The following is a 26,562-nucleotide window of genomic DNA, read 5'->3' as shown; positions in this document are numbered from 1 at the left end:
TTTGATCATTAAGACCAGCAATGAAAATAATCCTCACAGCATGTTATTATGTGTTACTGGCAACATCTTTGTATTAAGATTTTATTCATGTTCAATAGGTTCCAGATATCTGCTCCATGAAATGTTATAGCCTAGGTGCATTGTAGTGTTTTATCTTTTTAAACAGAGTAGCTGAGGCTGAAATTGGTGGAATAACATAAATATTCATGTATTGTGAGATTTTGATTTGGATGTATGACATCAAGAAGAAAGATCAGTCACAATACGTGGCTGTCCCCTCAAAAATTGGTTAATGATAATATTTTGTTTTATAAACAGAGTGTTTAAGTTTTCTAATTAATCAGAATATCTTAAAACAGACATAATATTAAAACAAAATATACTTTATCAAAAACTACTAAGGTTTCAGTCTTAGTAGGCCTAGAGACTGACCCCTGATTGTGGGGGGGAAATGTATATTCTCCAACTATTCAGTGATTGGTTGCTGGTAATCTCTGTGTGACATCAATTGCAAAGAGAGGTGTTTCACAAAAAACTTTAATTAAATAGTTGATTCTGTTCATCTGGACGTAGCGTTTTTGGGAGAAACGTCTCATCACTCATCCAAATGACTTCTTCAGTCTTAACTGAATGTGGCAGAATAAATGTGGTTATTTAGACATTTGTCAAAGCTGGGAAGGCACCTAAAGGATGCTCCAGGCGATCCAGAAGAGAAGATGGACAACTGCTGCCTAAGCAAAAACCCTTAGTGTGATCCCTTGTGTGTCATGAGTATCGGAACAGCTAAGACACATTTTCTCAAACACTGTGTCTCTGTCTCTGACTCTGTGTTTGAGGACAAGGGAGCATCTTCAATTGGCAGTACCATTTATTCATTTTGTTTGCTTTGGTCTTATTTGCCCACAATCAGAGCTACTGGCTGAGGAACGCTTTCTCCTGAATATACCAGAACTTGTTTTTGCTTGCCTTGTGATGGCCAAAGTGTCAAAAATAAAAGGTGTCAAAAATAAATAAAATAAAAGGCTAATAATATATTTAAATACCTACCTAGGCTAGATTTACTTTCTTTGTGAAACTAGAGCATGCCTAGTCTTGGAACAAATAAAAATAAATGAAAAAAATTGATGTCCAGTAAGAAAGATTGCATAATAATAATTGCCAAATAATAGTCTATTTCATGGCAGATGAACAACAGTTATTTCAGCATCAAGTCATCGTCACTGTGAAATGACACAATTTCCCAGATAATACGCAGTACAGTACATCATGCAACATTGTAAAGTCTTCTAATAAAGTTAAGCAACAAAATAAATAAATGTGGTATAAAATATAGCAATATACAACGAGAAGAGGAAAGCACAAACACAAATATTAAACAAAAACGTTTGGCTCAAAAAGCAAAAAAGCATTTTTGTTTAATATTTGGTTTAAACTTTGCTGGCAGACTAAAAAAAATGGCAAGAAAGTAGACTGAGTGGGTAGGGGATAAATAAAACACATCATAACAATATAAAACAACAACGATAATAAAAGGTCCTAATAGATGATGATATTATTATTATTATATCGTGTAACCTTTACTATGGAAAATATTTTGGAACATATCCACGCACATAATCAAACACATAATTTATCTGCTGCTGTAAACAACTTCAAGCAGAAGAAAGTATATTTTACTTTATGGTTTTGCCAAGTTAATAGAAATGATCACTACAGAGAAGCCTTTTGATTATATAAAATTGGGAAACATCTGTCTAGATTGCTGAAAATATTGAACAGATAGGCCTATATCATAGAAAAGAAGTTTACAGATTTTCCTAATTATCTTATCAATGTAGGGCTCAGTAACAGCCCTAGACACTAGTTAGTCAACATCTGTCAGATGCTTGTCATTAGGGGAAATTGGGTGTTCCCTGACCGACCAATAAACCCACCAAACAATCACCAGTTGATTGGGAAAACTCCATTTTCTGGGATTGGTTTCTACAGGTTGCTTGCATAAAATTGGTATTAATTGGCGGTATATACTGCTTTGGTTGCTACCAGGTTGTTATAGTTGCCTGAAGATTGCATTGAAGACACGGCTGTTCTGCAAACACTTGTCAGCTGCCTGCCGAATAAGACTGTGAAAAGTGCAAACTAGAAATAGAAATCATTTGCCTTTACAGTAAAAGTTTCACCATTTGAAATATGCTCTTTGCAACAGGCAGTTTTTACTTTAAAGTTTTCTCTTTCCAGTAGCAGCTTTAAATTTTACTACAGTTCAGAGAATAGTGTTTTTTGATGAGTCGACCTTTTTCATGTCAGGGTCAACCTCTAGGATTTACGAAATGTACAAAAAAATTTGTTGTAAATTAAAAAAAATGTTTAAAAAAGGTGTTTAGTGCAGCGCTGTCTTTGCAGCTGATTTTATTTAACACCAGGCATCATCTTCCAGCAAGAATTTGCATTCTTCCTAAGCAACTAGAGGCTGCCAGAGGGTAACCGACTGGTCTCTAGGCCTGTATAATTTATAGGGAGACTCTAGAATATGAACAACTAGCAGAAAGCAAACCCAGATAAGTATAGACAGGTACAGCTTCTTATTAGACATAGTAATCATTTTTTACTTTAATGGCCATTATAGCCAGTGTTTTAGAAGCTGGTACTCCTAACGTCTTTGCTAGTTAGATGACAAAACCAAAGACTAAAAAATTTGAAAATACGACGGATGTTGAGTCTTAAAGGCATTGTGTCATTCTGGCAAATGTCATTGCTTTTCATAGGTGTTCCAGAGGAATGACATGTAATACTCCAGGCTTTCCAAAACTGACATTCGGCATAGCAACCACAAGAACGTTTTAACATTAAAGCATGAATTACCTTGAAAAAATGCAAAAGGAAAACAAATTACCACAAAATTAGTTTAAATATATCTGACTTTAAAAAAAAAAAAAAAAAAGTTTTTGCTTTTTGGTAATTCAGTGCAACACCTGCTTCTAAGGCCTGATGGCTATCTCTCAAATGATCTGTAAAACTGAATGACACTGTTTTTTTGTTTTGTTTTTTTTGCCTATCAAAATTTCAAAGTGTGCCAATGTTGACAACTGTTAAAATGCTTTGGGATACCGAGATATCCAGCCAATAAGATACCAGGCTTACAACACCAGGTCTTAAAATAGTGTCGACTTGGTAGAATTTGCTCAGATGTTGCAGCCAAACAACAAAATGACAGCTTAATAAAAGACATAAGCTGACACGGCTAAAACAGTTTCTGGCAGCTCCCACTTAATACACTGAATTATATTGTGGGTTTCTTTTAGTAAACAACCCAAAGCATTCCACACATTTTGGCTTATTTATCATGTATTTTCAGCTGCTGAGCAAAATCGGTGAGGCTAAATTTAAATCAGAGTAGTAAACAAGGTGATGTTTGTTTATTATTTGAACAATACATTTAAAAATGAAACTACTATGGAATTGTGTTGGTGGAAACAGGTTGGCTCCTATGAATAAAATGTAAAAACTATTAATGCTATGAAATTTTAAAAATTTAAATCCATTCAGAATGGAGTTAAAACATAGAAGGCCTATAACACAAAGATAAAATGTTGTCAGTCCAGTTGTGCCTCTAAAGTAAGACAAGTATTTGTTATACAAGGTGAAGGCAACTTTATCAGTTACTGTGTTAGAAGCTTCCTTACAAGTGCTCTTCAAATATATTCCTGATTTGTCTTAAGAAAAAACAGTAAAACCTAAACAAAGGGGTTGATTGAAGGGGAAAAACTGGAAGCTGTTAGAGAAGATGGATACGCCTGTATTTCAACTTATACTGATTGGCAAATTTTCAGGAAACTTTGTTTGTATACTTGTTCAACTACTCTTCAACACAAATATCTAATCAGCTAATCATGTGGCATCAACTCACTAAATTTAGACATGTAGACAGAGTGAGGTTCAAACTGAGTATTTGAATGGGAAAGAAAAGTGATTTAAAGGCCTTTTAATAAGGCATGGTTGTTGTCTGATGGGTTTGTGTAAGTATTTCTAAATGTATCTCTAAACTGCTGATCTACTGGCATTTTCCCAAACGATTAGCTCAGGTTGTACAGTATGTAGGGTTTACAAAGAATATTTTGTCTGAATTTCTTATGAACATTACTTGTCATGTTCTCATGTTGTTGCTAAGGATTGTCTTATTGCACTGGAGTCACACTGGGTTAAATATTTACACTTGGGTTTTAAGGGGTATTTATTATTTTCTTCACTATTTTATTTACGGGTTGTACGGAAGCCCCAAACGCAATTTCATTGTTCTCTGACAACGACAATAAATAAATACTTACTTACTTACTATTTAAAAAAAGAGAAAATATCCAGTAAGCTGCTGTTTTCTGAGTGAAAATGTCTTGTTGATGTTAGAATGGTAAAGCTGATATAGGAAGGTAACAGTATCTCAGTTAACCACTTGTTACAACCAAGGCATGCAGAAGAGAATCTCTGAACCTTGAAGCAGATAGGCCATACCAGGTGCAACTCCTGTCAGCTGAGAACAGGGCATTGAGGATACAGTTCACACGGGCTCACCAAAATTGGACAGTAGAAGACTGTAAAAATGTTCCTTGGTCTGATGAGTCATTACCTACTACAATGTTGATGGTAGGGAAACAATATAAAAGCAAAGATCCATCTTGCCGTACATCAACACATCAGACTGTTGATGGTTGGGGATCTTTTCTTGGCACACTTTGGTCCCCTTAGTTCCAACTGATCATTGTTTAAGTGCTACACTTTGCTTGAGTATGGGTGCTGACCATATATTTCCCTTTAAAACCACAGTATACCCACCTTGTATGCGGCTGACAAATCTTCAGCAAATGTGTGATGCTGTCATGTCAACATGGATCAAAATCTGAAGAATATTTTCAGCACCTAATTGAAATTTATGTCACAGGAATTAAAGCAGGTCTGAAAGTAAAAAGGGGATCCCAACTGTTACTAGCAAGGTGTAAGTAATCAAGTGGCCAGTGAGTGCATATATCAGTTGATAATCTAATATCTAATCTGATATCTACCATGTTGACTGACTTTGGCATATTTGCTATTAAGAGCACATGGAAACACATGACTTAAGCAAAGACTTCTTAGATGGTCCATACCTCATTGCAAGTCACATTATTTGTCAAGTAACTCCATTAAACACAGTCACATAGTCCAATTCAGTGATGTGTACTGGTTGTACACGTCACTGAAGCTGAAGCTGGTTGCTAGATAGCGTTTTAAAACCAACAGTAGCTTAGCAGTATCCAAATGAAGGAGTTATGTAATATTCAGTTATTAAGAAGGGAGAAATTATCTGTAGATACCAAAACAGTTTGTGTCCTTGATTACTAATGCTGTTAAGGCATTTTATCATGGGACTATATGGGAATTAGCTTTCCCTAAGAGCCAGACTCTAGTGGCCACCCGACTTACTGCGGTTTTTTATCTCTTTCATGTTGGCTTAACTTGTCAGCCCCAGAGGTGCCCATTTTCTAGAGCAAGTTATATTTCACAGTGTTAGAGAGAATAAATAACAAAAAAAACAACATTTTAAAGCTTTCTGATATTTAAATCCTATACTTTTATAATTGTTGTAATATATAGGGTTGTGTTTAAATACTTTCAACACTAACATTCAGAGTTGAGTGGGGGGGTTCATTTTCAACCCAGATGCTTTTTGCAGGATAAACCCTTCCCATTAAACTATTGTGTAACAAAATGTTTTGTTTGTAGGAAATGTAAACAACAGGTAGATCATTGGCTTTAATTTTGTCTTTTTATCACCACAGACAGGGTCAGAGGAGGTCTTTGAATAAATGGATTGGAAGTTCAGAGACACAGATGCTTGTTCAAGTTAAATGGAGTTGTTTGTAAAATCCACTCCACCCCTGCAGTCGTATTGGCATCCATTGCTCTGGCAGCTTGTATTTTTCATCAAGACTAAATTGTATATGTTTGCCCTTTAATACATTAGCTGGACGAAGATAAAACGGTGGACTGGGGTCAAGCATTTGAGGGCACAAATGCATGGAAAATTCCATTTAGCGAAGACAAAGTGCTGGGAGGGGTCTAACAGAAGAGGAGGGTGGCAAGGATGCCCACACCTTGGGTTAAGCGACTGTCCACCCACTCTGCTTTTTAATTCTGTCTAAAAACATTTCGTTGTGTCTCAGTTTGATAGAACACGTTTTGAAATTGCTGTCTTTAAAATATATTATGAGTGTTGCTGTGAAAGGATTTGTCACCATGATAATCTGTCAAAACAGGCTCGTCTGTGTGCTGTTTGTTTTGAGTTCATTAGTGAGATCGACAGGGTTTCCTGTCAGGGCTTATTCTCAGGACTTCACCGTTTTGATTCATTGCAATTTAATTTTCATGTGACACTGATTCTGTTGTTGTTACCAGGAGATCCCGTTGACTGTTAAGTGTTCCTGTTTTTGCCCAATAAATGATTGATTATATGACAAGCTTATGCCGACGGGGGAAAAAAAGAACAAAAGGGAAAATCTAACATGACAGACACGGCCTTGTCTGCCATGTTAGAATGAACAGAATTAGCAATATGTGAAACATATGTGTTAAATGCACCTTAGAACACACATGCATCAACACTACATATGAGCGGGCAGAGGGAGGTTTGGAGTCTTCACACACCCCCGTTCTCTGTTGCCTGTTGGGGCCCTCCAAGGTATGGAACCGATCTCCCCCCACCACTCCCCCTGCCAGTGGCAGACGCCCTCAGACATCGGTGCATTGGTGGGGTTTTTTTGTGTCCGGGATGGGCGTCCAGGTACGCACCAGCTCATTCCTGGCGGCTGCTTGTCGGGGCCTGGAGCCTGGAGCTCACTCGGGCCCCTTCGGGGGTGGGGTGCCCTCAGCCTCTCGGCCTGGGGCTCGGTCAATCTGGCACAGCTGGCTGCCGGCGGAACTCACGGGCTCGTCACTGCAACCCCCCCTGGCTTCTGCTCCGCAGCTGCTGAGTGACCCCTCATCTGGGGCTCTCCTCAGCTCTTTCCGGGATAGTGGCGCGGCTGCCCCTCCGTTGGTCTTCCTTGGTCTCTTGTGCTCTGAGGGCCTCTGGTTGTCTGGGGCCTGGATCTCCTCCATACCTGCTTCATGCCCTGGAGGACGGGGCTATGGCTCCCCACACCCTCTAGCAGATCATTACATGAAGGAATCTTTTAAATACAAGCGCACTCACGCTCACAGGTGTACACACGAGTGCTCACACAAACAAACTACACCCTTTTTGGCTCCAACCTCAAAGCACACTGTGTGCTGTAAGTCTTACGTGCTGCATAATAATCAATATTTAATATTTACTGCTATATACACATAGAGTATCGCGATGGTGTTGTGTTTATTATATTGCTGTTTTTGTTTGCATGTTTTCTCTTTTTTTCTCTCTCAACAGGTGATCCAGGTGATATATATAAAAATGTTTTTTGCCCCCCCCCCCTTCTTTGCCCATCATCACTATTCCTCTTCCCCACTGTCTTTGTTTCCCTCCCTCTCCCCGGTCATGTCTGTCCCGTCTGTAACAACTGAAAATAAAATAAAATAAATAAATAATAACAACAAAGGTCAATCAAATGGACCAATACGGCAAGGCAGGGATGGTCCACTTGGTAAAGTAATTCCGTTGGTCTTCTCTCTTTGCTTTCAGACAATAATACTGATGGCAGAAGAACCAAACGGGACAGGAGGGCGGGGGGGAGAACAGCAATATGTGAAAACAAAACAATTCAATTCAACATGGTTTATTTATATAGTGCCAGTTCACAACAACAGTCACCTAAAGACACTTTGTGATGTAAAGACTGTACAATATTCAAAAGAAACCCCAACAACCATGCCATGAGCAATAGGAAGGAAAAACTCCCTTTTGACAGGAAGAAACAATACAGTGCAATCCCAAATCATGATTTTATGAATGAGAAATATCTACCAATATATTTGATGGAGTTCATGCAAGTGAGAAAAGATACACGGAAAGAACACAAAGAAAACAACATGGGATCATCTGACCGAAAAGTTCAATCTGGCGCAACATCAGCCATTCAAAGCAAGAACAACTCAGTGTTCAGCATCTCAGGTACCATTGAAATCAAGGAAGACCAGAATCACAGATTGTCAGACTTATTATTGACCACAGCACAGATGTTTTTAATATCACATTTTCAGACTCTGAAGCTCCTATTAAGTTAGAAATTATTCTTTCTAGCTCCAAATGAAAATTAAATGGTAGAAATAAGGAGTTCATGTTACACATTTGACAGAAATTAAACTCATTTGCTTTGCCACTGCTGTGTCCTGCCCGATAATAATGAACGGTGAAACACAAACTCTGTGAAATAAGAACGGAACAGTTAAAATATATCAGTTCAGTGGTGATGGTAAGGAACACCCAGCCCTAGAAGAAAGGAGAAAGTGACAAAGCTGCAAATGTGTTTTCTTGGAAATGAAATGGGGATGTTGAAATTACATGAAATGCTTCACCGGATTACGGGAACTGTAGTTTGGACAAAATTGCCTCTCTCCCTCTCTGTGTGTGTGTGTGTGTGTGTGTCTCTCTCTCTCTCTGTGTATCTATAGATATAGATATTGTGAGTACAAGAAAACAATGCTTAGAATATAATGTGCTTAAGTTTGATTAGATGATAGGGTCCAGCTGTAGATCAGGTTGGTTTAGCTATAGGCCTGAGTGTGTGTGTAATTGTGCAGAGAGTGAGAGGAATTTATTGACACTGGGGGTCTGTCTGTCATAAAAGGAAATAGGAAGTCACAGTTAGGAGATGCTAGGACTGTATGGAACAGATAGGAAAGAGAGGAGAAGTCCGTTACCCATGTCCCTGAATGTAATAAAGGCTCATAACTGTCACAACTTAGAAGTAGGTTTGCAGGAGACCCTCCACATGCTTAGCTGTAAGAGTAAGACAAACAAGAAGCCAACAGCTTAGTGGAAATTCCCCAAGGGATACCTGAGTGGGGGTCTCAGTGCTTGTGACCTGATAACCATGTTTTGTTTGGTGTAGCTTGGGTGAGGGGAGATGGACTTTTATGACCGGCAGGAAGTCACATATACACACCCAGTGCTGTAACTGTTACGACACACACACACTCACTCACGTCGCACACTCACAGGTACGCGCACACGCAGGCACTCACGTGCTCGCACATACATACACAAACACAGTGTTTTGGGTTTATAACACACCATGTGGGTTTTACGATGGGGGGTCGCTTCTATAAAACTGGTTGTAACAGACAAAGAAGTTGAGATCTGCAGAGAAATTGCCAGGCCCTGTGTATCTCCCCTTCTAGAAAGTGCATGAGTGACTGAAGATGAATAAAGGTTTTGTGAAATAACTACTGAGTTCCGGTGTCGTCTCTGGAGGCCTGAGGAATAAAAAGAACTGGGGTGAAACTGAAAACGCAACAATATATAGGATAATCTCTTACACACTCTTAGACACAAGGCTTTTATTTATCAAAAATTGTGAGGAAAAAGTTGTGGCGTCACTTTTGACTGAAAAAGTCAATAACTGTAAAAAAGGGCCACTTAGAAATGAGTTCACCTGAATAATATGGGTGCTGTGTTTGTAACTCATGTAGTTTATGAATATTCTTAGCTGTTTAAATGCTTGGATAGCTGTTATCGGCAATGTTATAAAAAGGAATCATTTATGTATGTCAGTCTGCCTGATTGACAAGTGTAAAGATTACAATACAACATATTTAATGTGGCTGGAGAACGTCTCCAGAAGTGTTGATAACCTTATCTGGCTTGTGCGGTCACACCGTATGTGCTGCACAATGTCAGGCTGCGAAGGTCAAAGGCAGCTTTGTTGAAGTCAGCTTGACAGATCAATAATAAATCATAGCTTCTGTAATATTGCAGATGTTGACTGTTTCCTGTTGTTTTTCACCTTCAGGTGACAGAACTGTATATATGTTTAAGCCGTTGTGATGTGTTTAATCATAAAAATGTTTCCCACTATCAATCTGCTTCGGATCGGATTTTTCAGACTTGCCCTGGAAATAAATTTTTTTAAGTTAAAGGCTTTAATTTTATTGGAATTTTTCACTTCCATCGTGCCATGTATTGCAGACCTAGAACAAGATTCAGACATCCTGAAGTACATGCTTTCACAGACATTTGAACAGTGGTTGTAGCCTGGTTACCAGTACTATATCCTGGTACTGATCTCTGTGTGGGTGAACTGTTAATAGCTTTTAAAGGCAGGTGCAGTTTCTGTGAAATCATTCCTTTTTAAACCAGCCAAGTGTAAAGCTCTGGTGAAACTGTGATACCAGGACTCCTTTTTGCTTAAAAATGGCTAAAAACAATTATTAATTACAATAGAGGAGTTGTTGTGGTTAAAGAAGGCAAAAGGAACATTTTCCTGTATAAATAGGGCCATAACTGATGCCACTAAGTTTCTAAAGAAGTTTGGTCACTTGAGGGTTAAATGATGAATAAATATCAGGCTTTGCCACAGCTTTCAAAAGGGGATCAGGAAAGGTGGCAGCTTTACACGGTTACGTCTTTCAGTGTTCGTTTTGGTGTCTGGATCAGTTTGCAAGTCACTGTGCGTGAAAGGTTTCAATAGGTTGGTTATAGGGACTGATTCCCTGCGAGTGTTTCTTACAGATAAAACCCATGGGCCTTCTTGCTGCAGCAAATAGTCCATCCGTGCTTGAAATCTTGTCGGAGCCAAGTCTTCCAGAGCTGCCAGCTCCCAGACAGTGGAGAATGATTACCAGAATGGGCATTAATATGCAGCATCCACCAATCAGGACAGTGCAGCTGGTATACAAATCAGCATTCCTGAGTGGTTGACTACACTACTGCTATATTTGATAGTACTGCGTTGTGTGATACGTGTGAAGTGACACATCCGTTTCTTTTGTTTCTGTGTAGTAAAAGCTAATTCGTGCTTTTTAACAGCATGTAAACCAGCTGAGTTTATTTATTTATGCATTTTTCTTTTTAAAATGTGGCTTTAAAACGAGGAAGATGACTGCTCTGTTTGACTCGATTTCATTGTTGCACCATAATTGCAACATTCTGCTACACACAGCATGCGTTGTTAGAGGACTCTGTGTGTGCATGTGTGCACGTCTGTGTTTCTGTATATCTCAAAGGAAATGTTCTTCTTGTTTTCTGTAGCCACACAACACCTTTAATTGCTTTCAAGGCAGCACATTTTGTTGTGTTCTTAGGAGTTCAGAAGAGTTCACAAGTACTTGGCAACATAATCTATGTTGACTTTACATAACTTTTTATAAGTTGTCAGCATGGAAAACAATCTCAAACTGACCCTGGTGTCAGACCTTTGAGTCAGAGTAAGGTATGAATGACTAGAGTTTCGTGCAGAATTTATATTGTATGGTCTTTCACTTCCTATTCTCTTTGGCATTGTAGAGCAAGATGCTGAAGTATGGAGTATTGCTGTCATGGAGCCTATGTCCAGGAGCTATCCACTAAATATTAATGTTCAGTGTGTGTATGTGTATGTGTGTGTATATGTGTGTGTGTATATATATATATATATATATATATATATATATATACACACACACACACACACACACACACACACACACACACACACACACACACACACACACACACACACACATATAGAGAGAGAGACTGTGCTGGAGAGTAACGCAATACATGTACCGGCGTTACGTATTTAAAATACAAAATATGCGCAGCTGTATTCCATTACAGTTACAGTTGAAGAAGTTGATATTCACAATACAGTTACTTTGTTGAAATAAAGGGATTATACTGCGGCCTTTTTCTGTTTCATATGTTAGGCTATGCCCTCTCTATTTTTGGTACTGTATTTTTCGAACCATAAGGCGCACCCAACGTATTAGCCAGAGGTCCCTTTACTATGGTTCGGAGCCGTGGACCTGTTTTATATACGCAAGGAATAGTTTTCTATACGGGATCGCTGCAAAAAGTGCAGCCTTACCTAATGTCAACCTACTGTTACTCATTTTATATTAAGATTTAAAAATCTAGTTGGTAGTGGTATGGCAAGTAGCCTTCAGTAATAGTAATAAACCACACAGCAATCGTATATTCAAGTAGATGTAAAAAGCATGACAATATATTAAGTAATCCAAAGTATTCAGAATACATTACTCTCATTGAGTAATGTAACGGAGTACGTTACAAAATACATTTTGGGGCATGTATTCTGTAATCTGTAGTGGAATACATTTTAAAAGTAACCTTCCCAACACTGTGTGTGTGTGTGTGTGTGTGTGTACACACCATAAGGCGCACCCAACGTATTAGCCAGAGGCTAATACACACACACACAAACTGTATACTGTAGTTAAAGTTGATGTTTTAGGAAAGGACAGGATAAGGACCAGATCTGGACTCTTTGATGTCAGTGTATCATGGATTCATATTTAATTATGTGGGGAAAGGTTTTAAGGTTTAAAAAGTTAATCATTTATATTAATAGTCTCTGTTAAACTTGTGTTTTAACTGCTGATATGTATAGAAAACCAAGTTGGCTGATCTTCTCTGTCTAAAATACATGATAGGCATATGTCTCTGTTTATCGCTAAGACTCCTTTTGGAAGGCTGCCATTTTCCACCACTTCTATGCTAGGATGGTACTCTGGTCCATATCAGCCCTAGTCCTGCTTGGCTATCATTGCAAGTCCAGCTTCTAATTTCTTCGCTCTAACCACCTGAAACTCTTTGCAATGCATCCAGAAAATGAATTCTTTGGTTGCTCTCAGTCAATTTAAATTCATGATTACAAACCATTTAGGTTCCATCGTTATCTCTTTAATGAATTTGCCTTTTAACTCTAGATTTAGTCTCCTGCAGTAGTGTATTATTGGGTTTTTTTTTTTTTTAGAGTGTATCTTATGTTATCTGTATCCTTTGATTTAATTTTAAACACTAAAAATAATTGTGAATTAGTTTTTTATGGCCTTTTTTTTTCTCTTTTTTTTGAGAATAGTTGCTCAGATTACTGTAGAGTCATGTGAAAAAACCTACATTTCTGACTAAAAACAGACCTGCGATACAAACGTATTTAGGAGCACCATGTGAATAAAAAGTCTGACAACATTAAGCCCGCGCAGCCGCTAGTTTTAAACAAAAACACTGATAGCAGTGATGATAATGCTAGCACATTTTAATGTGGAGGCGGAGTTTTTTTTACACAAGAGCAAAGAGGCAGAGCCGAGAGGCTTAGCTCAGAGTGAAAAAAATGTGCTTCTAGCTTTCAAAACAGCTGCGCTGTTCCTGTAGTCACCATTAAAACCTTTACTAGAAAAAGTCTTTCAACAAACTCCAACATGAAGAAAAGCAAACTTTGTAGTTGCTCCATCCACTGCTGTTTGTTTTGTACACAGAAACATCTGCAGTAAGCCTCCAGAAGTTGTATTAAAAGATGAAGATGAACTGTTAACTTAGTCTGATACCAGACTGGTTAAATCATACAGCTTGCTGAAGGCTAAATTAAACTAAATTGCATAAATATTTATTAATAAAAGCGTTTTTCACAAGCCAATAAAAATGTACATGGGCCAGTAAGGCACTGGCCTGAGGTTAGGTTGGACACTGAATTATTATTATTAATAATAATTAATTGTTCAATCGATAGATTAATAAAATGATCAATAGCTGCACCCCTAGTAGCCAGATGCTGCTAATCAAAGGCACTTGATTAATTGGTCACGTTAAGCGTTAGCACCTTTTTATAAACAGGGTTCGTACGGGTGCTTGAAATCCTTGAAAATACTTGAATTTTAATGTTGTCTTTTCAAGGTTTGAAAAGTGCTTGAATTTCAGATGTGGTGCTTAAAAGTGCTTGAAAGTGTAACTGTATTTCATTCACCACAAATAACTATCTGATTGAATAGTTTTCTTATCAGATAGAGAAATAAAATGAGTCGCAAAATGTAGAGGCAAATTTTCTCCGCCTGGGCTGCCTTGCCCCTCTGTCTGTTTCAACGTGTAACCCCGCCCCTCCCTCGGACAGTCGGGGATGGGTGCGCTAACATACTTATAGGTTGCTGTTTTAATGAGTGTTTGATGGAAAACAACAATGGCGGAGTTTGCGCTCTCCAGTCGCATGATAGGTGAGACCTAGTAAATAATTTTCCAGTACGTGTATGTTACACATGCTATTTTTAAAAAAATATGATTATTATTTTGCTATCAAACTCGCTGGAGAAATGATTGAAATGCACTGAGTGTGATGCAGTATGGCAGCGCTATTATGGAATATGCTGTGAACTTAGCTAACATTACTTAGCAGTGATATGAGTTAATTTACTCAAGTGAAAGCTTTAAACATTAGCCTGATACATAACTAGCTAACTTAAGGCTTTCTGGTTAACCCTCTGGGGTCGACCGACCCAGAGTCTCCATTTCAACTTGAGTCAAACGTGCGGATTTCAAACTATATACCAGTTTTTAAATTGTGTTGATAGGCCACGTAAAACCGGTGTTTTTTGTTTTTAATAAAACAGTGGAGTTTCCTCCAGGAAGAAACGGTAAAAATGGCGTTTTCTAAGGAGTGCGCTAGCAAACACGTTTTGCTTGTGAGTGAAAAACAACAGTCATTGGTGAAAAAAGAAAAAACACTCCTTCCCTATTGGTGGAAAAATGTACCACGTCGACCAATCAAAAAAATGATATGGCAACGTGTGGCATTTGGTTGTTTGGGAAGAGAGGGAAGTTTTAGGAGTGAGCAAAGAGAGAGAGAGAGAGAGAGAGAGAGAGAGAGACAGTTTTGATACATGAGAAATTTGTGACGTGTACCGTGTTTGGAGTCTCAAGTTAGTGTGTTGTCTTGTGTAGTTAGTGTGTAGTGTAGTCGTTGTTTTGTTTTGTGTGTCAGTTCTACTAGTGATCGTCACAGTTGCTGCAAAAAAGCCACCAAAGGCAGATTGCAGTGTAAACACTGAGTGACACACCTGCTGTCAGACCTGCAGGTTTATCCCTGTGCTGTTCTCATCTGTGTTATAGTGGACACAAACTATTTTTTGGAGTTGCATCAATAATTTGTGTGCCTTCTTATTTGATGCAGAACACCTGATTATTCTGTAAATAGTTTGAAATGCTTATATAAAAAACGTCTGAGCCTTGGCTGCATTTTTAGGTAAATAGTACCATATAACTTTGTTGTTTGCAAAACTTGTGCATATTTTTAAAAATGTACAATTTCTATTTGCATTTCAAGTTATGAAAATGATTCGTTAAACATGCTCGTGGTTTCTACTTTCTACTTGTAAAATTTTGTCTGAATTTAGATAAATTGTGCTGATACAGTTTGTCAAAATGAGAAAATAACAGATTGGCAAGATAAACAGTTTTTAAAGGTGAAATATAGAGGCCAATTCAAAAGTAGTCAAAAACGGCCAATTATACCCTGGACCCCAGCTTTTTTGAGTATTTGAAATAATGGTAATATGAGTGATCCATATGGTCACAAAGAATAGCCACTTGTTTCTGTGCTACCAAAGTTCCCCGGCTTTCATTCAAAATGTGTTTATCGTCAGCACCTGCACATTAAACTACTTAAACATTATAAATGTCTTCAAGCTCACACTGAGGCCTGTGGGGCACTATCAGCCACTGAGACAGTACACACATTTATATGTGTATTTGTATATGAATATTTCATACTTTAAGGCTGCCTGTTTATTTAAGGGAGATTAACAAAATACATTGGACTTGTACATAATATCACAGATGATAAATTAAATAGATTTGAAGTAGATGCTTGTGCATTCTTAAAGCATTATATGTTGAATTGAACTATGTGATCTGTTCAAAGCCTCTCCCAGTCTGTGCTGTTCTCCATGCCTGTCTGACTGTACATGATGTTATTAGCACAAACACTTTAAAGGTTTAGGATTTCAACAATAATACAGACAGCAATGTAGTTAGCAATAAAACAGTTTTATTGGGAATTAACTTAAAAAACAAACAAAGAACATAGAAACATCTGTCTCCTATTTTTTGTCACACAGGAAGGAAGCATCAATTTCTGATGAGAAGACTTATTTATTTCTTTTTTGGGGGGGGGGTTCAACAGGAGAAGAATATCTCTAACATGTTGATTTGTTCACATTGTCGCAGCTTAATTTTTAAGTGAAATGTGCATTTTTATACACTATGTATATAAGGCAACAGTTTCCTTTTGCAGTATTTTTGTGTGGTTTGTTTTTCTATTTCTTAACAAAAGGTGAACAAAGGTGTTTAAGTTCACCTAGGATGATTTGTTTTAATTTTCACATGGTCTTACTGAGGTGATGCGAATTGAAACATGCATTCTTTTTTGGGGGGGGGGGGGCATGTGCTGGAAAAGCTTGAATTTGAACCTGAAAAAGGCGTATGAACCCTGTCTAAAGCTGGAGTTTTGGGAAGTTGTTGATCTGGAGTATTCAGGTGTGTGTTAACACACTGCAGTAGAAAGTAGAGTAGACATCTCAGCAAGTTCACCCCAAGGTCAGATACTGCTGAGATACTCAGAGAAACTGCAAAAAAAAATCTAAGAGGTACATCTTAAACTCTACAGGCCTCAGTTGGAAGTGTTGGAAAGGTTGCCTCTTCCCTCTAAAAAATAACATGGCAGCTCAGTTTTGGTTTGCAAAGTTGCATCTGAATAAACCACAAGACTTGTGGAACAAGGTTTTCTGGATAGGTGAAATCAAAGTGGAGTTGTTTGGCCATAATGCACAGCATCACATTTAGTAAAAATCAAACAGCATAATGGCACAATCACCTCGTACAAACTTTCAAGCACAAGGTTGTCAAGCTTGATCCAAACTGGGTCATGCAACAGGACAGTGATCCCAAAGTCAGCAGCAAAGCTACAACAAAATAGCAGTGGGGAAAAACGCACGTGCCAGCAAACTCCAGTGAGCTGAAGCAACATTATAAAGAAGAGTGGGCCAGAATTCCTGATAGAGTTACTAAAGGTGAATAGACAAGCCACTGAATCATGGGGTGTTCTTAATTTTACAGGACTGCATCTAATTTGATCTTATAAAATATGCTTTCATTTTTGATGAAGAGGCTAATTCACTAAGATTAAATTAAAAAATTTCAATTTTTACCACATGCAAGACAACACCAGGGTCTAAGTAATATGGATGTATTGCCTGGGTTTCTCCTGCATAGAGATAACTTTTGCTAAATTAAGAGTAAGGAAATTTGGATTCTCTTAGATGTGTTTAATGTTTATATCAGTGTCATTTTTCATCTCTCTGTTCATGTTAGGTATTCGTGCTTCTGGATTCCTACAAATGTGCTATGCCTTTAATAGCAGCTGTGACTCATAAATTAAACCACTGTAGAGCATAATATATTTTGCTGAACTTTTGAGTCGCCTAAATTTACGGCCATGTATCCAGCTTCATTGCTGCCAAACAAGAAGCAACAAAATCTAATGTTGCCTTGTAAACAACCACTTCCCATAAATTTAATTTATGCGTAGTAGAGCACATTACCGCTGTCTTCAGGCAGCAGATTGCTTGTGCAGATGCTTATAAAAGACCATCTAAATAGTTGATAATTCTCAAATATGTCACAGCATGACAATTAAAACAATTTCTGGAACTCTGACATCACCAGCCGGTGAATGTCTGGAGCGAAACACCGCTGTCAAAGGAAAGCACACTGTATGAGAAGAGTGAGACAGATAAATGGTTTGTGTGCATATAAGAAAGAAAGAAGGAAGGAGAGAGCAAGAGTGAGACCCAGTACCTTGTACATGATCTGTAAAAAGTAAGTCAGTATAGCTTGGGAGGCACACTAACTTGGTTCCCTGTGATAACTTTGTATGTCATCATTTTATATAAATTGTGAGCCCAGTCAGTCCCTATTAGCGCACCGAATGAATTGAATACATGTGAGGTACACACTACCAACTACTCCATTGGTAATCGGATCTATAGGAGCATTAGGAGACAGAAAGGTGCTAAAGCTGTGGGGCTGGATGTTAGGTTTGTGTGAGTTTGCCAGCATGGCTGAATATTGCACAGTGGATGAAAGCAAGTGCTGAAGAATTAGCAGCATTAGAGTCTGAACATTACCCTAATGAGCTGGAATTGCATCTGTACTTTAGGGGAAATGTGACTCATAACTAGGACCGGGTAATAAGCCGGAGCTCTTTTTATATGCTTGGGTAGAATATTGTAGTAACCATTTTAGCTTTTATATAAACTGCATCAAAATGGCATTGGTTCAGAGCAATTTACTGTATGATGATGCAGAGGCAGCCCACCATCTCAGTCTAATCATGTACTCCTCACCTCAGTGAAGAAGAGAAATCTTTGGTATGGGAATAAAACGCATATTCAACACATAATGGTACCTAAATAAATCAATTATCTGCAGAGTCAAGCAGGTTCTGTAGTCGTGAAACATTTTAACAAGCGAATGGGTATGTATTGTTAGCACAGTGATTTGATCTTACTGGTGAAACTCACAAACAGGACTTCAGTCTTCATCCTTCATCATTTTCTATCTATCATTTTTTATTTTGTTTATTCTCATTTACAATTCTTGGTTTCCAGGCTTTTCCTAATGAATCTTGGGGGGTTTCCTGATAAATGCCTGTACATATAGCTTCTCATAGAAACAGTGAGGATAAATTCTGCACACTGCACCTCTAAGAATGTAAAAATGGGTGACAAATTGAAGGAAATTACTGAACATTTGTCCACTAATTGAGAGGATCTGATGGTTCTGTTTTGTTTTGGGCATGGTTTGGCACACCTTTTTTCCTGAGATCAGCAATAGTCCAGATCCAGACCCAGATGCTGTTTTTTTTTTTTTTTTTAATGCACCCAGACCTATTACTAGACTTTGACTGACCTTTTTAACCTTCCTTGAATTTACCATGGGGCTTTAATCTGTATAGCGTTTTCTTTTGTCTGTGATGGGATGCTACTCAGCAAATCAAATCATTTATTCAGAGTGCGTATGAAAACAAAAAACTCTGCCAGGAGATGAGATGCAGAACTCATCTCTAGGGTTAGATGTAAGGTCATCTGTCCAGTCATCCCTTTCCTCACTTTATGAGGAAAAAGGGGGAGTTAATGCCTAGATGGTTAGAGAAATACAAGATAAAGGGAAACTTACACTACACTTTTTACCCCTCACACGTAAAAGCCTAATGGGGTTTTGTCAAAAACCCGCCAGGTTGGCAGGCAACATGAACACCCAAGTTTGGGAATGGGATAAATTGAGAACTAAGCGACCTCAAGGTCATAGGTCAAGTTTTCAGAAAATCTTGTGAATTGAATAACTTGAGAACGAGGTGACGTAGGATTTTCAAATTGATACCATAGATGAATCTACTGGGAGGCCAAGGGGTGCCACTGGCTACAGTCACCATTTTTTTTCTAAAGTCAGCTTTTTCAAAAGCTTTTTTTTAAAGTTCAGAATGCAAACTTATTTTACTTGAAATGAGAAAAGAACATTTTACTTTTAGAGTACCCTCTAGGTCATTGTGACAATTTATTTGTCTTACACACCCAACCAAACAGCAAATAAAAAATTAAACAAAAAGTAAGTTAAAAATCAAAATGTCTAGTCCAGCAAACATAGAATAAAATCTCTGACGTAATGTTAAGTCTTTTGTGCGATTTGGTGCATCTCAAATAAATAAATGAATAATCCAAAAAGTAGTTATATTAATACTGAAATATTTCCTCCAAACAAAACGTATAAATTCTCAATGTGCCAATCAGTCCGTGCATGATTCATTGCTCCGCCCATCAAAAAGTCACCTGCGCGAATATATCGCCTATCGTCATTTAGTGGACTGACGACTGTCAGCTAGAAAATTTTACATATCGGCCAACCTTAGTGTACAGAGGAGTTTATGGTTGACTCAATGACTTCAAGATGCCAATATGCTGTGGCTGCAAAACGAGCCCAAATCATCACCCCCTCTATCACTGTGCTTGACATTAGAAATGGGGTGCTCGTGCTGATATGCTGTGTGGTTTTCACCAAACATATCACTATGCATTATGGCCAGATATTTCTGTTTTGTGCAGTGTGCCCAAAGGACATTGTTCCACAAATCTTGTGATTTATTCAGATGTAACTTGTAACTTGCCAAACATGTTGATGATCAGTTAATCAAGCACATTTTAATATCAGCACCTGGCTGTTATTTATCCTCTTAATTCCCAGAAGTAGTAAGAGTGTACTGGTAAAAACTGATTTTCACATGACTTTTATATGGTGCAGAGAACCAATTATTTGATCCTCTGCTGAATTTTAAGTTTGTTTTCTTACAAAGGGATGAACAGTTTCTAATTTTATGAAACTAATTTTATGAGACAGAATATCAAAAAAAGAAAGTCCTGAAAAAACAAATTGCATAAAAGTTACAAATTGATTTGTATGTCACTGAAATAATCATTTGATTCCCTACAAGCTAGCCGGAATTGTGCATAGCAGAGATTGTAATCTGTCTCCCACATGGGCATGCAGATTTCAGTCAGTCAGTCTGTTACAGATACTCCTGATCTCAGTGATTTGAGGAGTATCTGAAGAAATTGATTCCGTCCACAGAATCAATTTCTTCTATTCCTCTCCTTCGCCATGGGCAAGAGAATAGAACTGTCAAAGCTCACTTCAGAGACAACATTGTACACTTGCACAAGGCTTGAATGAGCTACAAGACCATCAGTAAGAAGCTTGGTGAGAAGGTGACAAGTAGTGAAATTACTTGGAAATGGAAGAAATATAAAATGGTCTTCAGTCACCCTAAATTGTGAGCTCCATGCAAGATTTTGCCACATAGAGTGAGGATGATCATGGGGGAAAGTGGTGGGTCAGCCCAAAACTACATGGGAAGCACTTGCTAATGATCCAAAGGTAGTTGGGACCACAGTCACCAAGAACACCATTGGTAGCACATGCCATAATGGATTGAAATCTTACTCTGCCCACAAGGTCCCCTTTATTTCACTCAGTGACATGAAAATCACTTTGTAACTTTTATGTAATGTCTTTTTTTCTGGATTTTTGGTTGATGTTATGTCTTTCTCCATTAAAATGAAATTACCATAAAGACTGTCCATTTCTTTGTAAGTGAGCAAACTTACAAATTTAGCAGTGGATCAAATATTTCCCTAACTGTAGGATAACAGACCATAACTTCTAATTTCAAATGAACCTGATAAAAACAAACATACAAACTAAGAAATACACAAAGAAACAGCATTTGTCAAAAACTTTTGAGACTACTTTAGAGTATGTCATAAAGCAAATAATGGTAGAGGTAAAAAATAATTTGTCTTTAGAGTTTCAGAGCTTTCTAACTCAGAAGTGTTAAGAAAAATGCTTTATGATTATCACTGGGGTGTTGGATTAAGTGCTCATCCCCATGTGCCTAAACAAAAGATGTGTCTGTTAACAAGAGCAAGTATCACTTTCCATTAACACTTAGGTGGCTCATGAAAGCTACACTAATACACTTGACATTGATAACAATTTTTCAGGCTGAGCCCATGAGTTCTGTCTCCTGCAGCGTGTAAGGCTGCTGCTTGAAAGGCATCGTCTCTTAGCAGGATGTTACTTGGTGGGGGGGCTGTGTGTGTCCATGCAGCCTGTGGCTCCTCTCACACCCACTCTGTTAATCCAAAGTTAGCAGACAAAGTATTTGTTAGTTTAAATTAGGCTCTTTTATCAAAGAAATGGTCTCAAGTCATTATTGATACAGTTTTGTATTTGTACATATTTGCCATCTTTCTGATTTTTGAGTTTTTTGCATATTTTTCAAACTTGAATGTTTCAAGTTGTTTCAAAAACGCATTCTGTGTGTGTGTGTGTGTGTGTGTGTGTGCATGTGCGCATAAAATTGGAAAATGAAAAATTGATCCTTAGAAATACAAAATAACTCATGTGAGGATACACTTAAGATATGATCATACACTAATTGCTAAGATGTCCAGAAATGTTCAGGCTGGAACTTTCTTTTTTTCACAGTTAGGGAAATGTTGAAGTCTTTTTTTTTCTTTTTCTTTTTTTTTTACTAAGAGTCCTACCTGTTAAATGAATAATGGATCAGTCTCCACAGCGTAATGATGGTATTTAAAAGAAGCTAAAGAAAGCAGAGAAAATCTTTCTGTGAGAGCCCTTTAGAAAGTTTGAACTGTGTGAAAAAGAACTCGACATGATTAAGTTGGTGAATTTAAGGTTGTCCCTAGTTATAAAAAAGCCATTGTCCTAGGACATTACGACGATGTCATGTCTATTAGATCCAAGGTGAGTCTGTCAAAGGACCTTTGTAATCCTTTATCCCTCGGTCTTTCATCAGGAGTTGTTTCCTTCCTTTGTGTCCTCTTACTGTCTTTGACTTTAAAGCCAAGCTGGTGCACAATCCCTGGAGGCTTCTTATTAAAGAGTGATGTATGCCTTTCAGTACAAAGGCCATTTTAGCATTTTCAAGAGAACAAGATTCTGATATAGATGGGTTTTGTTAGAATTTTGTCAGTACCAGTATTGATACCTTTACTCCTACTGTGTTATTTTATTTTATCTCCTGGAGGTGGAGTTGCTTTATCTGTGCTGTTTTTTGGGTGTTTACCGTGTGATCGCATTATGCTGAAATTACCAGGCCAAAATCCTTAAAACTTGGGAAAGTGGAGCTGGGCAAAAAAAGGGAACCCATTTAAATTATAGTGTACTTTAAACTTGTAAAATGGGCCATTGTCCTCCCCAGTGGCTACACTGTCGGTGAGCCCTTTTAGGCTTTTTCAATTTAAAGGGTTAAAATTTCGAGACTTAGTGCAACAGTGCTTATTATGCCCTTTATTACTGTAATTTGTCTGGGCCGTTCAGGTGTGTGTCAACTAGGGGTGGGTTTAAAAAATCGATTTCCCGATTCATATCAATTTTAGCCTGAATAATGCAATATTGATTCATTAAATCCTGAATTTATTTTTAAATATAAATTTATTTTGCCAGAAATGCCAGAATCTCAGATTAAAGGTCACAAAACTATTTCAAAAACTGCCAAAGAGTTAAAACACTTTGAGTTCGAACACTTAAAACACGATTAAAAAGCAGGTAAACGGATTTCACTGCACGTACACGGACACGTTGTCGGGTGCTGGAAGCCGACATCTCACAGATTCTGAACCTGCAGGATTTGTCACTCTGTCACTCTTTGTCCAAAATTCACTGAACCAGCAGGAAAAGAAGATCAAAACTACGCTTCATGTTTGAAAAACATTGTCATGAATTCCCGCTTGCTTTGGCTGTTTTGCTTCCACCAAGATAAAATCACACTTCCTGCACAGCCCTCTCTTTCTGCCTTATTATGCACCAGTCTACCATTGTGTACAGTGCTGTCGGTCACTATTTTGTTTTTTGTTTTTTGTTTTTAACAACCTCCGCTGAGAAAGCCTAATTTAAACTTTTTAAATTGAAAAAAGCTTAGTTGTGTCTCTAATAAAACTTCAGTAACTTTGCTCTGCTTCACTTTTAGCAGCATCAGATAATGTTCATATGCTGATTCATGATTTTCTTCAGTTTTTTTATCTACTGCAGAATATTTTTAAGGCGGTTATCTGCTATGAAAAGCCAGGCCAGGAAAATCTCCATGTTTTTCTGTGTTTTATCCTCAGTTACTTTGACACAAAGGCAGCTGCTGGGATGCTTACACCTCTGATGAAGTCTCACAAGTGTCAGCTTTGGTTTTATGAAAATATGGATATGTACCGATAAATGATCTGAATTATAATATTTCAGATTGTCTCATTCAGAATCAAATCCAATCGGGACCTTGTGAATCGGAATCGAATTGATTATAGAAATCAAAATCAATACCCAGCCGTAGAGTCAACACAATGTCAGTTTTCCTCAGAGGAGATGTCAGAGCTTGCATTGCTATGGCAAAAAGCAGGAGGAAGTCAGACTGAAGAAACTTAATAGTGTCTATGAAGGAAGCCAGAAATGGTGCATCTTTCCCAAGTGTTTCCATTGCAGTGACAACATTTACAACACACAATAAATTATTTCCAAAATAAAATAAAAGTGATTCTTGTTCTAAAATAATGTCAGATCATGAATATTGTTTCCTCTGAGTTAATTACTGTAGCTCAAGTAACTAAAGAGTTTGGAGTTTGTAGGAACAAAAAAAAAAGACTGGGGTGTGTGTGCAAACACTAGTATATATGGTCAGAGGCAAGCAAACCGTGGAAAATGTCATACAGAGATTTAATTAATGTTGATATAAAGAATTAACTTTAGCTGGTGCTGCAGCTTTTTGAAATGAATGTGTTTTGATTTGCTGGAAGCGTAACGTTGTAAAAATAATTACTGTAGAGTTGTTTAATTTAATTCCAATCCACTGAATACATTTAGTGTGTTGATATGTGAACTGGAGTTTCTTGGGAATGACGTATTGTAGTTTATTGTACTTTTACAGCTGACCTACAATTACATGCAGTTGTTCACATAAGTTTGGCTGTGGCATTTCAGGTGTTTCAGGCGAGCACTTTAGCATTTCAGTGTGTCCAGAGTGAGTGTATGTAAGTAAACATAAGTCAAAACAGCAAATAGTTCCCTAATTTAAGACTGGTCATTAATAACAATCTGTATATACTGAGAAGTCTTAAGAAATATGAAAGTGTCAGTTAATCATCCCAAAGAAAATTTTAACTGAATATCACCAAAAATGGAATTAATTTAAGCAAACATTATTGTGAGTAATATACAAATCTTGGCCTTTGAAAAGCTAAAATATTAGATGACAGGATTACTTCTGTATATCTACAAAAACGCTTTAAGGGATCCATTTATGGCAAATGTATTTGAGTGCTGCATGTACAGCCTATTACTAATATGTCTATGCTTTCCTTATACCACTGCATTATTAAAAGTTTCTAGGCGCTTAAATACAAGCCTCTATGCTGAATTAAATATAAAAGGCATTAAACAAAAGGTTTTCAGATGAGATTGCATTTCACTGCACAAAGTGGCAACCCATGGGTAAAATGTAGGCAAAGCCATATGCTGTAAAGGAGCTAATTCAATACACCAGCAGAGCAGAAAAACAGCTGATTGTTGCTCCTGATACAAGCTATAGCTCGTACAACTGTAAAGCCCACAAGGCAATTTCTCAGATTTCTTCACAAAGAAATTTGCTTTTAATTAGACAAAGTCTCTCAACAATTAACCTTTGCGTTCCCTCGCTACAACTAAAAAACAATAAAAAGTTTTATCTTCCTTTTATTGCCAGTTTTAAGAACATAATACCCACGCGAATGACAATTTAGCGTTGCAGATTTGAGATGTTTAACCCGTTTAAAGTCAAGGATCATTATAAAACAGTGAGGTTTTATGATTAAGCATTGCCTAAATTTTGCTGTGCGTGTGGAAGCAATGAAAATTGTGCTTCCCGCTCTGTCTCTCTCATACAAACTCTCTTATGCAGTTTCTGAAGTGGTGGATGTGTGCAGGCTTCTCTATTACTCCCATGCCTTAAACATTTTTGAGCAGCACTCAGCTCATGGGGCTCCTGCTTGTATCGAGTCCAACTTGGTAAACTCTGACACATAAATCTGCATCACTGACAAATAGCAAACCCATATAGACAGTGTTGACCTTTGAGGGAACACAGAGCTAGAGAATACAACATCAGGCAAGCTTATTTTCTATATTGTACAATCGAATTTTATATCAGGCTGCAGTGCTGTGGTGTAGGTCATTAAAAAAATTAATGGCTTGCCAACAGTTGATTTGTTTGTTAAATAAACTTTGCGAACTCATTGTTTTGTTACACTCTGATTGAAGATAGCAGGCAGGTCCTGAATGAATTAGAACATTCAGTATATTCCTGCTTAATCAAACGCTGTTGCCATGTTAAACTGACATTTGGGCAGGGCCACACATAGAAGACAGAGGCCAGACTTTAAACAAAACTTGTTCCAGTGCAGGCAAAAATGACTTTTTATAGTTAGAGGCACGTTCTCATGTTCTCAGCCCTTCTCAGCTGCACCTAGCCTTGATGAGGGGCAGGACCTTTGCTAAAGTGCTCCTCATCAAGGCTAGGACCTTTGCTAAGCTGGCAGTCAATCAGATCTGGCAATGCCCTGGCAAGTATGTGAAGTATGCTCTCTCCACAAACGGGATTTACCACAATGCAGGAAATGGTTTCCAAACTATGTTCCTGTCAAAGTTTCATAGCTAATAGGTATTTGTTATCAGCTGCAACTTGTAGACATTTTCTTAACTTTAATGTGGTAACATAAATTTGGGGGCACAGTGGAACAGTGGTTAAGACTGTTGCTACAAGGCAGGAAGTGTTTTAGGTTTGAATCCATCATCTACCATCCATCCTCGACAGTACTTTTAATTATCTAATAGAATAATTTGCTATGAAGTTGATTAGTCATTAGAAAAAACCTTTTCCAGTCATGTAAACAAAGATGAAATGTGTTGATTAAAGAAGGATTTAAAAAAAAAAAAAAGAATGTTGCATACTTACTGTGGGAAATGGGATGACCAAA

General features: G+C 37.7%; 1 protein-coding gene across 11 annotated transcripts in view; it reads left to right on the top strand.

The window, feature by feature from the left end:
• gpat2 (glycerol-3-phosphate acyltransferase 2, mitochondrial) overlaps positions 1-26,562 on the top strand; it is a 168,480-nt gene that overhangs the window by 58,527 nt on the left and 83,391 nt on the right. The window contains exon 1 of one of the 11 annotated variants that reach the window (XM_040050511.1): positions 13,760-14,151. The exons of the other annotated variants lie outside the window; for them this stretch is intronic. The gene's annotated coding sequence lies outside the window, so the exon portion shown is untranslated. Of the gene's footprint in view, positions 1-13,759; positions 14,152-26,562 lie in introns of those variants that run through there. 11 annotated transcript variants of the gene reach the window in all.

This window comes from Simochromis diagramma, unplaced genomic scaffold (assembly GCF_900408965.1).
Source record: "Simochromis diagramma unplaced genomic scaffold, fSimDia1.1 OVJJ01000131.1, whole genome shotgun sequence".
Classification (NCBI taxonomy): Eukaryota; Metazoa; Chordata; class Actinopteri; order Cichliformes; family Cichlidae; genus Simochromis; species Simochromis diagramma.
This window is presented reverse-complemented; position numbering and strand designations above follow the sequence as displayed.